The sequence below is a fragment of the Ictidomys tridecemlineatus genome, chromosome 14, assembly GCF_052094955.1.
Source record: "Ictidomys tridecemlineatus isolate mIctTri1 chromosome 14, mIctTri1.hap1, whole genome shotgun sequence".
NCBI lineage: Eukaryota > Metazoa > Chordata > Mammalia > Rodentia > Sciuridae > Ictidomys > Ictidomys tridecemlineatus.
Window position 1 is genome coordinate 18,590,081 of NC_135490.1, and position 14,736 is coordinate 18,604,816.

Here is a 14,736-nt window from a genome sequence, read left to right on the forward strand (position 1 = left end):
GCACACTACAGGGATACTGCCACATCAATGTTCATAGCAGCACAATTCACAATAAGTAGACTGTGGAACCAACCCAGATGCCCTTCAATAGATGAATGGATAAAAAAAATATGACATTTATATACCTTGGAGTATTACACAGCACTACAAAATGACAAAATCATGGAATTTGCAGGGAAATGGATGGCACTAGAGCAGATTATGCTAAGTGAAGCTAGCCAATCCCTAAAAAACAAATGCCAAATGTCTTCTTTGGTATAATGAGAGCAACTAAGAACAGAGCAGGGAGGAAGAGCAGGAGGAAAAGATTAACATTAAACAGAGACATGAGGTGGGAGGGAAAGGGAGAGAAAGGGAAATTGCATGGAAATGGAAGGAGACCCTCATTGTTATACAAAATTACATATAAGAGGTTGTGAGGGGAATGGGAAAATAAACCAGGAGAGAAATGAATTACAGTAGATGGGGTAGAGAGAGAAGATGGGAGGGGAGGGGAGGGGGGATAGTAGAGGATAGGAAAGGTAGCAGAATACAACAGTCACTAATATGGCATTATGTAAAAATGTGGATGTGGAACCGATGTGACTCTGCAATCTGTATTTGGGGTAAAAATGGGAGTTCATAACCCACTTGAATCTAATGTATGAAATATGATATGTCAAGAGCTTTGTAATGTTTTGAACAACCAATAAAGAAAAAAAGAAACAGTAGCCAATAAACTCTTAAGTCTTCTTGAGGAGATTTCCATGAAGAATATAAAAAGTACAAACTTGCTTTTCTTTGCCTATAATAAAGAAATAGTAGAGAGAGGTAAGCCAAGGAAAGAACCATTAATAATTTAAATATGTTTGGATGGGTTTCATAAATCCTCTCGAATAAACAATAGAACAAATAGCATTGTCCCAAGAGCAGTCTCACACAGAAACCAAGATAGAGATGAGCATGTCTTAAAAAGACTGTGGGTGTTTGGACTGGTGATGGATTTCACTCCCCTCACCAGGTTCCCTTCACCCTTGTTACACTTTAAAGCTATGGTCCACTGCCTTCTGGCTCCCATAATTTCTTGTGATAAATTAGTAGTAATTGGAAGTGATATTTCTCTGCATTTGGAATATTGTTTTTCTCCACAAATGTTCAAGATTTCCTTTTGGTCTTTGGTTTTCCAACATTTGGCTATAATTAGATATCTAGTATGTTATTTTTCACAGGTGGCCTGATTAGATTTTGTTGATCTTCTTTATCTGTAAATTTATATCTCCTATCAAATGGGAAATTTTTCTTTAATTTTTTCCTCTCCATGTTTCTCTTTTCTCTTTTTGTGAATCCAATTATAAGGTATGTTAGACCTTTTGATAATGTCCCACAAGTCCTTGAGGCTCTGGTTCAATTTCTACTTATAGTCATTTTTCATTTCTATTTATCATATTGAATGATATCTATTGACTTATCTTAAGACCATTGACTTCCTAACATTTTCATGATTCTCTTCATACCATCATAAGACTAATTTAATTCAGATATTAAAATATCAGTTCAGCTATATAATTTCCATTTGCTTTTTTTACATTTTCTATTTTTAACTGAGATTTACTATATTTTATTCCATACATTTTCCTTTTCTTTGTTGAGCATAGTTAGAATAGTTGCTTAATGTTCTAATTCTTATTTCTAGATTCCATGTCTCAGGATTGATGTTCACTGATTATCTTTTCCCTTGATAATGATTCACATTTTCCTGTTTTTTTTTAAAAAATATTTCAAGTAATTTTGGATTATATTCTAAAATTATAAATGTTATAATGTAAAGATTGTTGATTTTCTTATAGTCCGTTGAACAATGTTGATGTTTTTCTTTTATTAGGCAATTAATTTGGTCAAACTAATAGGGCATACTCTGGTTTTTGAATTAAGATAAAATATCATTTTACTTTTTTTCTGCCTTAGCTGGACTGTCACAGTCTTCCTTGAGTATACATGAATCAAGGAGCAGCTATATATTTGGACAGAATATATACACTCAGAATTCAGGGCTCCTCTTCTTTAGCTCTCTTCTCCATTGTCTTTCCACTTCACTTTCTAGTGCCTCTTTTCCCCTCAAATCTTTATTTTGGTTCTCACGTTATGTATCAGGTATACTTTCATGGTTCCAGCTGTTTTAAGATTGCAGCCTGTTCACAGGCAGAAAGCCAAATAAGTTGATATTTTCACTCCATTATGGTCCTTTGAGGTTGTCCTCCACAATATTCCTGCTTCTGTTCACTCTTCAATGCCTTCAGGTCATTGTTATTTTTGTGTTTTCTCAGGATGTCTGCAGGAGAGGCAATTGATTAACAGTTTATTCCATTATTCTGAGAGTAGAGGTTCCTAAAACTTTTTCTTTTTTTTAAGCTATGGCTTTTCTGCTAGTTAATCAATGCAGCAATAAGTTTAATTAATTATTTTACTATGTTTTTATTAGTACATTATAATTAAACATAATAGTTGGATTAATCATAACATATTCATATTTGCAAACATAACATAATTTTGCTCCATTTGTAGTTGCCAATTTTAATTTCTATCTTTTATCTTCACTTTAAGACATTCCGTTTGGTTCAACTTGTGAATCTATCTTTTTCTTGATAATATTTTTTATGACTTAGTATGTTTTTTAACCAAATTATTATTTAATTAATCAAAAAGTATTTAAATATAGCCAAACGTGAAAAAATGATTAATAAAAAAATCGAGACTAAAGCATAAACAAAGTTGTGGGAAAAGATGATAATTTCTGAAAGAAAAACTCAAAGACATTTAACTGGACAGAATTTCTGCATTATTAGCTGGCTTTAGTTTCCTGGAGAGTTTGCAAAAATGTCTTTTGGAGAAATTAGTGAAAAAGTCTTTGGGAATGGGTCTCACCAAAATCTGGCATTTGGTAGAAATGTGGTATGAGTCAAGTATTGGTCATCTAGTGAGAATGTAGTTGAGGATTTGGGTTTCTCTGAATTCCCTCTTTCAGGTTCACATTGGCTAACCTTCAGCTCTCAGAAGTGGCTCAAAGCTGAGCATTTTTGTGGGTTGAAATGAGTTTTGTCAGCTGAATCAACATCTTAGCATGAAGGGCAGCATAAAACTTTCATCAGGACATGGTCCAGGCAAGTCAAAGTCAGACCAAAATTGGTCAGGCTCACCTGATTATTGTCAGTGCTGGACTAATGCAAATGGAAAGTACAAATAATGCGTGGTAAAGGCCTGTTCTGTTTTGTTCGTGAGGTGTCTCCCAAAAGCTCCTGTGTTAATGCAGGTATGTGAAATGAATGTGAGAGCTGTAATCTAATCTAGTCTATCCTAGTTTGAATTACTGGAAAGTAATCGCAGAGAGGGGAGGCATAGCTGGAGGAAGTGGGTCATGGCAGGGGGCACAAACTCTGGAAGGCTGCGTCTTCCCCGCTCCCTCTCACTTTGCTTCCTGTGCCATGAGCTGAGCAGCTTTCCTCTTCTGAGCCCTTATTCCATGATGTGCTGCCTCACCTTGGGCCCAGAGGAGTGGAGTTGGCCATCTATGGACTGAGACCTCCCCTTGAGCCCCAAATAAACTTTTCCACTTCTAAGTTGTTCTTGTCAGGTATTTTGGTCACAGTGATGCAAAAGCTGACTAAAAAAATAACAGATTAGAGAGAAACTGTCTTGTTGGTGAACTCACAATCCAGCCTTCAACATTTCTGTCTTTAAAGCTAGTGTGGACAGGTTACCTTTAGAATGGTGATATTATCCTGGGAGTATTCTTTAATTCTCATTTCCGTTGCATCTTGTTTCTGCAAAATCGCCTCAGGTTTAGATCCCAAGCCTACTACTAGTGTTCAAAATTTCTTCTATCACGTTATACTATTGAAGAGCTCTCTTTTTAATCTCTGAAAAACCCTTTTTATAAGATCTCTTTTCTTAGCTTTCAGAGGATATCAATGGTAAGTTTTCAACTTTGAAATTTTATTCTTCTTGCAGCTTCTTAGTGTACCTCTTCTGTACACTTGGTGTTATAAGTACTCATGCTAAATTATCAAAATAGAAAGATCTCTAAAAGTAATGCATAAGTTGCATTTATAATCTGTCAATTGGCTGGAAAAGTACAGTTTATGAGAGTAGGAACTGCAGTAAGACCAGAGATATAAAACATAAATACTAGAAGAAATCTAAGGGGTTTTGTAGTCTAGCTCTCATCAGTCAATTTCTACATTTGTACTGAGATAGGAAGGGGTTACTTTTACAGCATAAATTCTGATATGATGATTTATTTCCATATAGGGTGTAAAGTGGAATAAAAAGAATGTAAAGAGTAAGCCCATGGGGAAAAGAATAGACTCTGATAAAGATGAAAAGAAACCGAGAAACGGTCCCATAACCAAAGCTGGACTAATGCAAATGGCAAATGGCAAATTCAAATAGAGTATGGTAAATGCCAAATGCAAATAAAATATTATTAAGGCTGAGAGGAGCACACATCACTTCTGGTTGGAGTGATTAGAAAAGGCACAATGACAGTTTATCCACAAAAGAAGACGTGAACATGTCCAATGCACATGTGGAAAGATTTTGACCATTAATACTGAGTTAAAATGAGATGCCATTTCCATCTATCAACATGTCAACTATTTTACCAGATAAAGAAAATATCGTGTTGGTAAGAGTGTAGAAGAATAGCTAGTTTCATTTATGGGTGGTAAAGTCTTATTTTTTATAGCCTTTTGGAAGGAAAATTTGGCATCAAAATCTTAAAACCAGTTTCATTCTTTAGTCTCATAACTTCTGAGAGTTCGTTCTAGGGATTGAGCTGGAATGCAAGCAAACATTTGTATCTGTGAGTATTTACTGTGGGCTTATATATATAATGACAAAATGTTTAAAATAACTTGAGGGACTAGATTAACAAATTATAGTATGTACACGTGACAGAAGAACCTTCAGTCTTTAAAAATGTAAATTACAGAATTTTTACAATAACCTGATACATGCATTTCTGAAAACCCTGTGTTTTACAATGTCATTCACTAAAATAAGAGGACTTAGGAAACAGCAGTGGGGTAGACTGTTCCAAAACCAATGGCATCAGTGGGAGTCATCATGGATGCAGAAACTATACAGCCTCTTTCCAGGGAGAATTTGTTACAATTGCTCAAACAAATTAAAAAAGTACTTGAAATAGTAAAAAAAAGAACACTCTCTGGTTCAAAGAGAGTAACAGAAGGACATGTCTCCCATCGTAGATTTTGGGAAAAAGCAAAGAAAATGAGACTTTTGGAAACTAGAAGGAGCTAAGTGAAGCTGGTACCCGTAACCTCTGAGTGTGAGAGTTGGCTCACTTGTGATGGTACTTCAGGAGCTCAGAGAAGATGTCCCAGCTACAGAGCTCTGAGAGAGGAGGCTGAAGTTCCTGTTATAGATGCTGAAGAAATTGAAGATGGAACCCGCTGTACCGGTCAGAACAGTGAAGGGCTGTTACTGAGGCAATGCTGATAGGAACAGGGGGCAAGCAGAATGGCAGAGACGCTTACCCTTCCCAGCCTTTCTCTCTCCCTTTTTGCCCACCATCAGCAACTCAGAGGGAGCCAGCTGACAAGCAAGAAACGCGGCTTGCATAGTATTAGCTCCAATATCACAGAGCAGAGTAGAGAAGGGCAGTGTGGTCAGCGAAATTCTAAGAAGGCCTCCGAGGGTCCCTGTTCTTGGTGCACATCTTGTATACAACTCCCACCCTCGAGTGTGCGTGGAACCTGTGAGTTCAATGGGATGGTCTCTTCCTCCGTCAGAAGACATTGCATGGCACATAATGCTGAGAGAGGCTTCCCTTACCACTGTATAAGACTGGGATATAGCCAACTGGAGAGGCACTAGACGTCAGGCATTGCCCCTGTTGCCTGGGAGGAGGCAAGTACCTCCATCCTGAACTGCCCACAGGAGCCACATACTGCAGACCTGTAGGAAGTTTGTAGGAGCTGAGAGGTCCTCCACCAACAGCTAGTAAGAAAGCAGAGACAACAGCTCCACAACCTCAACCTGCCACTTGCCTGAATGAACTTGGAAGAGGACTCTGAGCTCCAGTGAGAACCGCGGTGTCTCTGGCACCAAGATTGCAACCCTGTGAGCCCCTGGACAGAGGATTCACCTAACCTCTGTCCAAACTCCTGATCTTTGGAAAATGTGAAACAATAAATGAGTTATGGACACACAGACACACACACACACACACACATGCATATATTTATATATGTATATTTATATTTATTTATTTTAATGAACACAATACATTTATTTATTTATTTTATTTTATGTGGTGCTGAGGATCAAACCCAGTGCCTCACATGTGTAAGGCAAGTGCTCTACCACTGAGCTACAGCCCCAGCCCTAAGTGAGTCATATTTTAGGCCACAGAGTTACACAGCATTAGGAAATAAACACAGGCAGGTTTGGAGGTGAAAATAATAGTTCAATAACATGCACACCTATTCAATATTAACCATGGAACTAACAACAGCAACAAAATTGCTATCTCAGATGACAATGGGAACAGAGCTGGATGATTCAGTGTGTTTGGAGGCTGCTCAAGGGGTATTTAAAATATGAAAAACAGTGGACTGTAAGTGTGGCTGTAGGTAGCAACATATTTATAGAGTAGGAGATGGAGTTCCAAGGAGGTAGAAGAGTTGCTATAAAGTCGAGTCAGGAGGAAGGATAAATGTGCTACAAATGTGGAGAGTGGAGGGCAGATATTGGGGTAGGAGCTCTGCAAGTATATTTTTAATTTATTTCCTTTCTTTCTTTCTTTCTTTCTTTCTTTCTTTCTTTCTTTCTTTCTTTCTTTCTTTCTTTCTTTCTTTCTTTCTTTTCTTTCTCTCTCTCTCTCTCTCTCTCTCTCTCTCTCTCTCTCTCTCTTTCTTTCTTTCTGACTGGGGACTTATACCAGGGCAGTCACCGAGCTGCATTCCCAGTCTTTTAAAAATTCTTTATTTTGAGACAAGTTCTCATTAAGTTACTTAGGGCCTTGCTAAATTGCTGAAAGTGGCCTTGAACTTGTAATACTCCTGTCTCAGCCTCTTGAGCCATTGGTTTAATTTTCTTTTTTTTTTTTGGTTGTGCTTCCATATTCCCAGGGCCTTGTGCATATGAGGCAAATAATCTGCCATGGATCTGCAACCCTGGCCTGTGATTTTCTTAAAATAAAGCTGGGCTCTCATAGAGCGGAGGGCTCCAACTGAAAAAAATCCAGTCTATCAAGAAAGCCTGCTTATAAATCACTGCAGATAAACAATGTTCAAGTTTTGCGGATCTCCTTGCCCAATTACCATGTAAACATTCTAGCCAATTGATGGTGCCACACTTGGAAGCAGGCCCAACTGCCTCAATGCAGCGTGTTTTCTTGAAGGGAGATTAGAGCCGAGGACCTCCATGGCTGACACAAATGCAGGTTGTTTGTTTTAGAAATTAATTGACCACTCATTTTGCCAGGGGAAGAATGAGAGAGTTGGGCAACACAGTTTTTAGTGGAACTAATGCTGGTGATTTGAGACAAAGATCACAGAAAAGAAACTGCACTAACTTTGGTGGAATCTTCTAGAAAGAAGGGCATGACAGGTTCCATATCGATGATTCAAGCCATATAGCACAGAGTGTGAGAATAAGGATCCAAATTACCCTAGTGTAAAATAGAAATAAAAATTAGAAGAGTAAATGTCTATTTTTAGTTAGGTCACATAAATAGAATTACTTTTGGTATTCCTCGGGTCTCTAAACAAGCTGAGGCAGAAAAGCCTGCTGAAGCCGTAAATCTTCATCACCAAGCAAACTGCAGCTGCCCTGATCACTGTGCCCTCTGACCTTAACAGAAGAAATAAGACACAATATTGTGCTTGGATGGGTGGATTAAACCCACAGGAAAATTAGGAAATTATTGATAGTGGTTATGGTTTAGAGTGACACAGTGTAACTCGTTGGAAACTAAAACAATTAGCTTTTCCTCAGTTTTACCTTTACAATTTTTTCCCACAAATTGTTGACCTATGCAAAGTCTTTGAAAAATGTCTGTTGTTTGAATCCTTCAAGTAGACTTTGCCCCTTAGTTGTCCTAATTTGCATTGTTTACTTCATAAGTTTTTCATTTGTGTGTGTGTGTGTGTGTGTGTGTGTGTGTGTGTGTGTATGTCTAAGTACTGTGAAATCCATTGCAATACCATTACAGGCTTTCTTTAATGTCTTAACTCCTTCACACAATGTAGATGTGTCCCATTAAAATGTTTCTTATGCCCAACTTCTAGTACTTTTCAAGATATGTGGAATTAAAAACTTCAAGTGTCGAAGAAAATGTATGCATATTTTTGCATCTTTAAATTTGGTTCTCTCATTTATTTAGTTTGTGAAACAAAAGTAAAAACTTAAAAAATTGAATTGTGTATATCATTTTTTAAATGGAGCCTCATGTTTTAAGAAAACGGTTGTGATCTGTGTGTAGGTCTTATCTCACTGTTGATGTGATTCCTTTCTGATTATACACCAGTCTTGGAAGCAACCATAAACCAAAGCATCGTAATTTATGTGGTGAAGCTGTAGGATGTGCTCCTGTTTTATATTCAAGAACTAGTGAGGAAGGCGGTGTGGTTGTGCAGGATGGACGGTGGCAGACCATGTCAGAGACACAAGAAGCACTGAAAAACAGGGATTTTTAGCCATCGCAAGACTTTGGATTTAATTTTGACTGAGATCAGAGGCTGTGAAGCACAGTGAGCAGAGGGGTGAGCTGATCTAATTCATTTTTACCAGTATCTTTATTGGTCTCTCTTAAGGTTATTATTTAGGAGGTCAAGAGCCAAAGCAGGGAGAACAGTTAAACACTGAGAAATCTGAGTGTAACCCGATGGACTACAGTCATGGTGGTAGCAGTGAAGTGGCTAGATTCTGGTTTCTCCAACTTCTTCCCCTCCACCTCTTCAAAAGGCCCTCATTGTGATCTTGACACTAGGCTGCCACAAGATGCTATTAAATCTGCATTCCTGCCTCCCAGGTACTCTCCAAATAGGCCTGAGGTCTGAACAAATGACAAATGAAATGTACATGATCCTGGTTTGAATCTAATCTAACAATAGATTTAGGGCCTTAAAAATTGCAATTTTAACCCATCTTTTAAGTCAGGATTCTTCTATTTATTTTCGCCCCCCTGAGTATTCTTGTTCTAATAGCTCAAAGAAAGAGTTGACACTTGTTTTTCTTCTTCAAGAGTATATTTTAGTTATTCAATCTTGGACACTTAATTTCTCAGCATTTAAAATTTTTGACTGAAGCAAGCTTCTTTTAAAAAAATTCTGGGAAAATATACATAAAAATTACCATTATAACTTTTTTAATGGTACAGTTGAACAATATTAAGTATGCTCACATTGCTGTGTAAAGAATCTCCAGAACTTTTTCATCTTGCAAAATGGAAGCTCCACACATTGAAAAACTCTCCTCATCACTCCCCACCCCCACCATTCTCCTCTGTCTCTATGAGTCTTACTACTGTAGATGCTTCATATAAATGGAATTATATGCTATTTATCTTTTTGAGATTGGCTTATTTAACACAGCACAATGTCCTTTTAAAGACAGAATAATAAATAATTTATTTTTAAATGAAACTCTTTTTGGAATAACTCCTAACCTGGAAGGAGGAGCTGACTTAATTGACAAGGACACCCAAAATTGAAGCAAGTATTTAATAAAGATGTCACCGCCAACATGCATCTTAGAATGTATGAAAGAAGTTTATGAATGCTACTTGGAAGGATAAGAGACATTCTAGCACAGGGCAATATATAAAGAAAAATGTGTTCTAATCTCATTCTTTTGAATTCCTAAAAAGCCATACTTATCAGGTACATAATCATTTTTAGATGGTTCTATAAAATTGCTCAATTCTCAAACAACAAGTGGATCAGGCAGTATTTTAAATCAGCTATGTGAGTTCAGATATTTTCATTGCTCCTGCTTCTTAGGAGTTCATTGATGTTCTGACATATGGAAAATAATATTTTGGAAACATCTTGGGAAGGCTTTCCTTTTTGTATGTCAAATATCTAAGCAAAAATAATATATTTAAACTCAGCCTTTCAACAGGCATATCTTGCTCTTTGTCTCTCCAGCATTCCTCTTCTTAATACTATTTTGAATTTCCTTTGAGAAAACTCCCTTCCCCATTCTCAGGTATAGGGTTTGGGTGACACCCATTCCCAGCTCCAGTGGGTTCTTACCAGCTTTAGACAATAATCATAGTATTTTATTGGTTCATAGATGAGTCCATTCAGAGCTAAAGAGGTGGAGGAGACATTGCTGAAAAAATCAGTATTCTCCTGAATATTCTGTTTCAGATGTGAATTCTGGAACTGGAAGCCACTAAGCTACTCCAAGTGCTGGTCCAAGTATGAATCTAAGAAAAAGAACTGATTAGAAAACTAAGGATGATACTAAGATGGCAGAAAAAGAGTGAGGGACTGAGAACATTTGTGTTCCCACTGTCACGATTCAAACCACTGGATCAGAACTCATTTCTGGCACATTTACTTACTTGAGCCAATACATTTTCTTTCTTATTGGAACATCATGGGCCTTACTCTAGGGTCTACTTCACTATTTCACAGAAAAGATGTATGTATATGAGTGTGTGTATATACACATGTATGTATATATGTGTAAATGACATATATATACACATGACAAAAGAGATATAATGTAGATGTCACAGAAGAATAGTTTGGTTAGCAATAAAAGAGAAGATGCAGAACTACTATTGTTACATTTGGAAGGATGATGTAAGAAACCATGTGACATTTTACTCAAAATAAGACAAAGCACGTAGCATAAATCAAAAGATAGCAAACTTATTTATTTACTTATTCACTTTTATGAACAGCATACCTTTTGCTTCCCATATTTTGGGGCAGCAGCAAATAAAGGGGGCTGCTGATGAGCCATTGCAATTCTTACTTTCTTTAAGTGACCATACCCAACCAAGACCCCTAAAATGATTTGTCAAGTTTGCATCTTAAAAGCATTGGTCTGAATAGCTCATGTGAGGGACTCAATATCTTAAATTTACCTAAGAGAAACAGAGTAAATAAAATGTTATGTTTCTTTTCCAATGTTGTTTTATTTTCCTTAAATAAAGGATGAAGACTAGTGGGGTACACTCTTTGCATTCATTTATTTCTGCTTCCTTCTAAAAGCCCATTAAAATGATAGTAAAGCAAAAAAAGTAAAGTAGAAATCTACCAAGGGACAAAGAGCCCACAGCAAATGATAAATATCAGCCAAGGAAGGAGAAAAGCAGATAGAAAAGTATCAAGACTGGAGAGGACGAGAACATAGGAAATGAGCAGGGGAATGTGAATTGGTAGAAGCCACTTTGGAAAACAGTCTAGAATTGCCTAGTAAAACTAAAGATACATATCCAACTGTCAGAAATTCTACTTTCATGCCTAATTCCTTGGGAAAAATTCTTTCATGTATGCACCAGAAGATAAAGCAGTAAAAACTGGATTAACTCAATTATCCATTAACAGTGTAAACAATAAATAAACTTGAGTGATATTTACACAGGAAAATTATATAGTAATAAAAAAGAATAGCTTAATCTAAAAGCAATAGCATGAAAAATTGAAAACTTACCAAAATATATTCTACTACAATTAGTGTAGTTCCATTTATATAGTGTTAAACATTATTTAGGGATGCACATATATAGTATACATGGAGCAGCTATGTGGAAAAGCAAGGTAATAATTACTACAAATAAAGTAATGATGATTTTCAGAGCAGAAGAAGGGGATGTAACTGAAAGGGATGTTCCAAGGAAAGCTTCAAAGAGCATTAATAATGTTCTTCTTTAAGTTGAAAGGCAGATAAGTGATTTTTTAAAAAATCATAATTAGTATGTGCATGCTTTTCTGTGTTTGTACTTTGTTTCACTCTCTCCCTTTTATGCACCAACAGGGAGGTGGGAGAGAGAAAGAGGGAGAGGCAGCAATAGAAATCAGAATGACATTACACTTCTCAACACTGGTGCTGGAATCTCACAAATGATAAAGCTGTACATTAGTAGAAAGTCAGTAGAGAGTTTCAAGAATGGAAAAATAACAAAATACCATTAGAAAGTACCATAGAGATAAACACTGCAAAAAATAGAACTATTAAATGATTTTCAAGAGGTTGCCCATGAGAGTGGGCTCAGATGTGGGGGAGGAGAAGGCAGCTCTGAGAATTATCTTCTTTTCTTATAACATTGTTCTATCTATAGCTACATTGCTTTGCTAATTATTAAACAATAAAAGTAATAGAGGATAATTTTTTTCTTTTAATAAATGTATTGTTAAATTTAAACACAAACTTTGATTTTAAATTGTATCAATGGACAAATTTTAAGTATTTTCTCTCATATTGCCTTTTTTTACTTAGATATCACATTATCTATCTCAAAATATACTAGAATGTTGTGAAATTATTACACAGTATTTTGGATAAAGTGGCTAATTCTTTCTTTTTGAAATCATGCCTTGCTCTTTCAGGTATTATAGTCGGGTGATTATGTGGAAGCGCGGGAGTCCGACCCCAAAGAAGGAAACCTGAGTTAAATGGACATTCTCTCCCATATCAACTGTATGACCTGAAGAAGTCACCTGAATAGTACTTTTGTTTCCTTATCTATAAAGCAAAGATTTGTAAGATTGCTGTATGTAACATTGAGTTGCATATAGTTGCAACTCATCGCAACATATAGTTGCCTCTCTGTATCCGAAGATTCTGCAGTTATGGATTCAACCAACAGAGGATTAAAAGTATTTTTAAATAATTGCATCCATCTTGGACACATAAAACTGTTTTTCTTATCATAATTCCTTGTTCCTTAAATAATAAAATATAACAAGTAGTCTCAGAGCATTTACATTGTATTAGGTATTATTAGTAATCTAGAGAAGATTTAAAGTATATGGGAAAATGTACATAGGCTATATGTAAATACTACATTATATTTTATAAGGTAGTTGAGCACTGAGATTTTGGAATTTGTAGGGATCCTAGAACCAATCCCCTGTGGATACTGAGAGACAGCTACCTTTGAAAGTTTTAGAATTTTAGAATACCTGTAAAATTTTAGCTGACATGTTGTGAATTCTCTAATAAATACTAATTTTGGTTGTTATTACTAGGCTACTTTTAAATTCAAGCTTAATAGTGATTTCCATATCTTTGTGAAACATAGGCATACCTTTAAAGTGGAGTACTAATCACACACATACAACTTTGGGATGTATTTATTAGGAAAATAATGCAATTTTCTTAGCATAAACAAGACTTTGCTTAGGTACTATGGATGTCCAAATGTTTTACTTTTACAATCAGATTTTAATAGCATTCATATCACAGGCAAGATTCTTTATGCCCCATTACATATCTTCTTAGTTTGGCTTTGGGGACTAGTGTGCAAGTATTTAAAAACATTCTGATCTAAACATTTTGATCTAAAAACTATTCTCTTTTTCTGCCAAGATACAAAATGAAGGTGTAAAGATGGTTATTTTCGAGTTTTTTCTGTCCTTTTTGGTTAGGAAGACTGTTTCTGACTCTGAACAAAACCAATTATTGTTATTTAATGTTTTTTTTAATCAACAATAATCAGGTCATGCTTGCTCTTTTTAAACAATTTTATTATGCACATGAAGAATGCAAAGAAGTTTATGTTTTTCACCCTTATTGAGCTGATGGTTTAGTAGGAGAGAGACAAATATATCAGATTATAAGCAATTATAGATATGCTGTAGAAGGAATATGCTTAATTGCTGGTTGAGAATTTAGACAGTAATGAAATAGACATTTCACTCTGTGATGCCAATTTATAATTATGTAAAAGGAAACAACACTCAGTGTACAAGGTCTTATCCTAAGAAAAAGGATTAAAAAATGTTCAGTATTGTTGAATTTTAAAATGGGAGTGGATTTTGTTTCTGTGTTACCAATTTTCTAAAAATCTAGAAATTGTCCACGTGTTGCAGGAAGGGGATGGACAGAGGAAAGAAATATTTGGTGTGTGGCTTTAGAAACTGTGTCCATTTAACTCAGGGGTCTGGTAGGATGTAACAGCAAAAAGTTTAAAAAGACACATTTCTTCCATCACAAGTGATGGGAGGGGAGGGGAGGAGATGGGGAGAAAGGAAGGACCGCAGAATAAAATAGACATTATTATTGCTGTGTGTATATATGTGACTGCATGACCAATGTGATTTTGCAACCTGTACACTCAGAAAAATGAGAAATTATATCCCATCTGATTCAAATGTATGATATGTCAAGGTCATTGTACTGTCATGTGTAACTAATTAAAACAAATAAAAAAATTTTAAAAAAGACATTTCTGCAGCAAAGCCCCAGTGAATGGGCATTAGGATAATACCCAAACTAAGTGTGTATATGTTAGTGAATTTTAGTTATGATTATTCAGAATAAATCTAAACAATTATACATTCCCTCCCTTTCCCTGTGTATTTGGTCATTATAGTTAGTGGACCTTTTCTGACTCTATTTGAGAAACACAGTCTGTCACTTCACTTGGTATGACATGGGTCCTTTCCTTGAAATCTTCCTTTATGGTACTCTTTATCTTTAAGGCTTGAGTTCTTTTTTTTTTTAATTTATATTTTAGTTTTAGGTGGACACAATATATTTTTTACACTTGCATGG

The 14,736-nt window shown here is 35.9% G+C and overlaps 1 long non-coding RNA gene across 1 annotated transcript; it reads left to right on the forward strand.

Moving 5' to 3' along the window:
- The first annotated feature begins 3,936 nt into the window (after positions 1 to 3,936).
- Positions 3,937 to 14,522, forward strand: LOC144370304 (uncharacterized). Its single transcript, XR_013430255.1, has 2 exons — positions 3,937 to 8,762; positions 12,567 to 14,522. It is a non-coding gene; the product is annotated as an uncharacterized LOC144370304 (long non-coding RNA).
- The last annotated feature ends 214 nt before the right edge of the window (positions 14,523 to 14,736 follow it).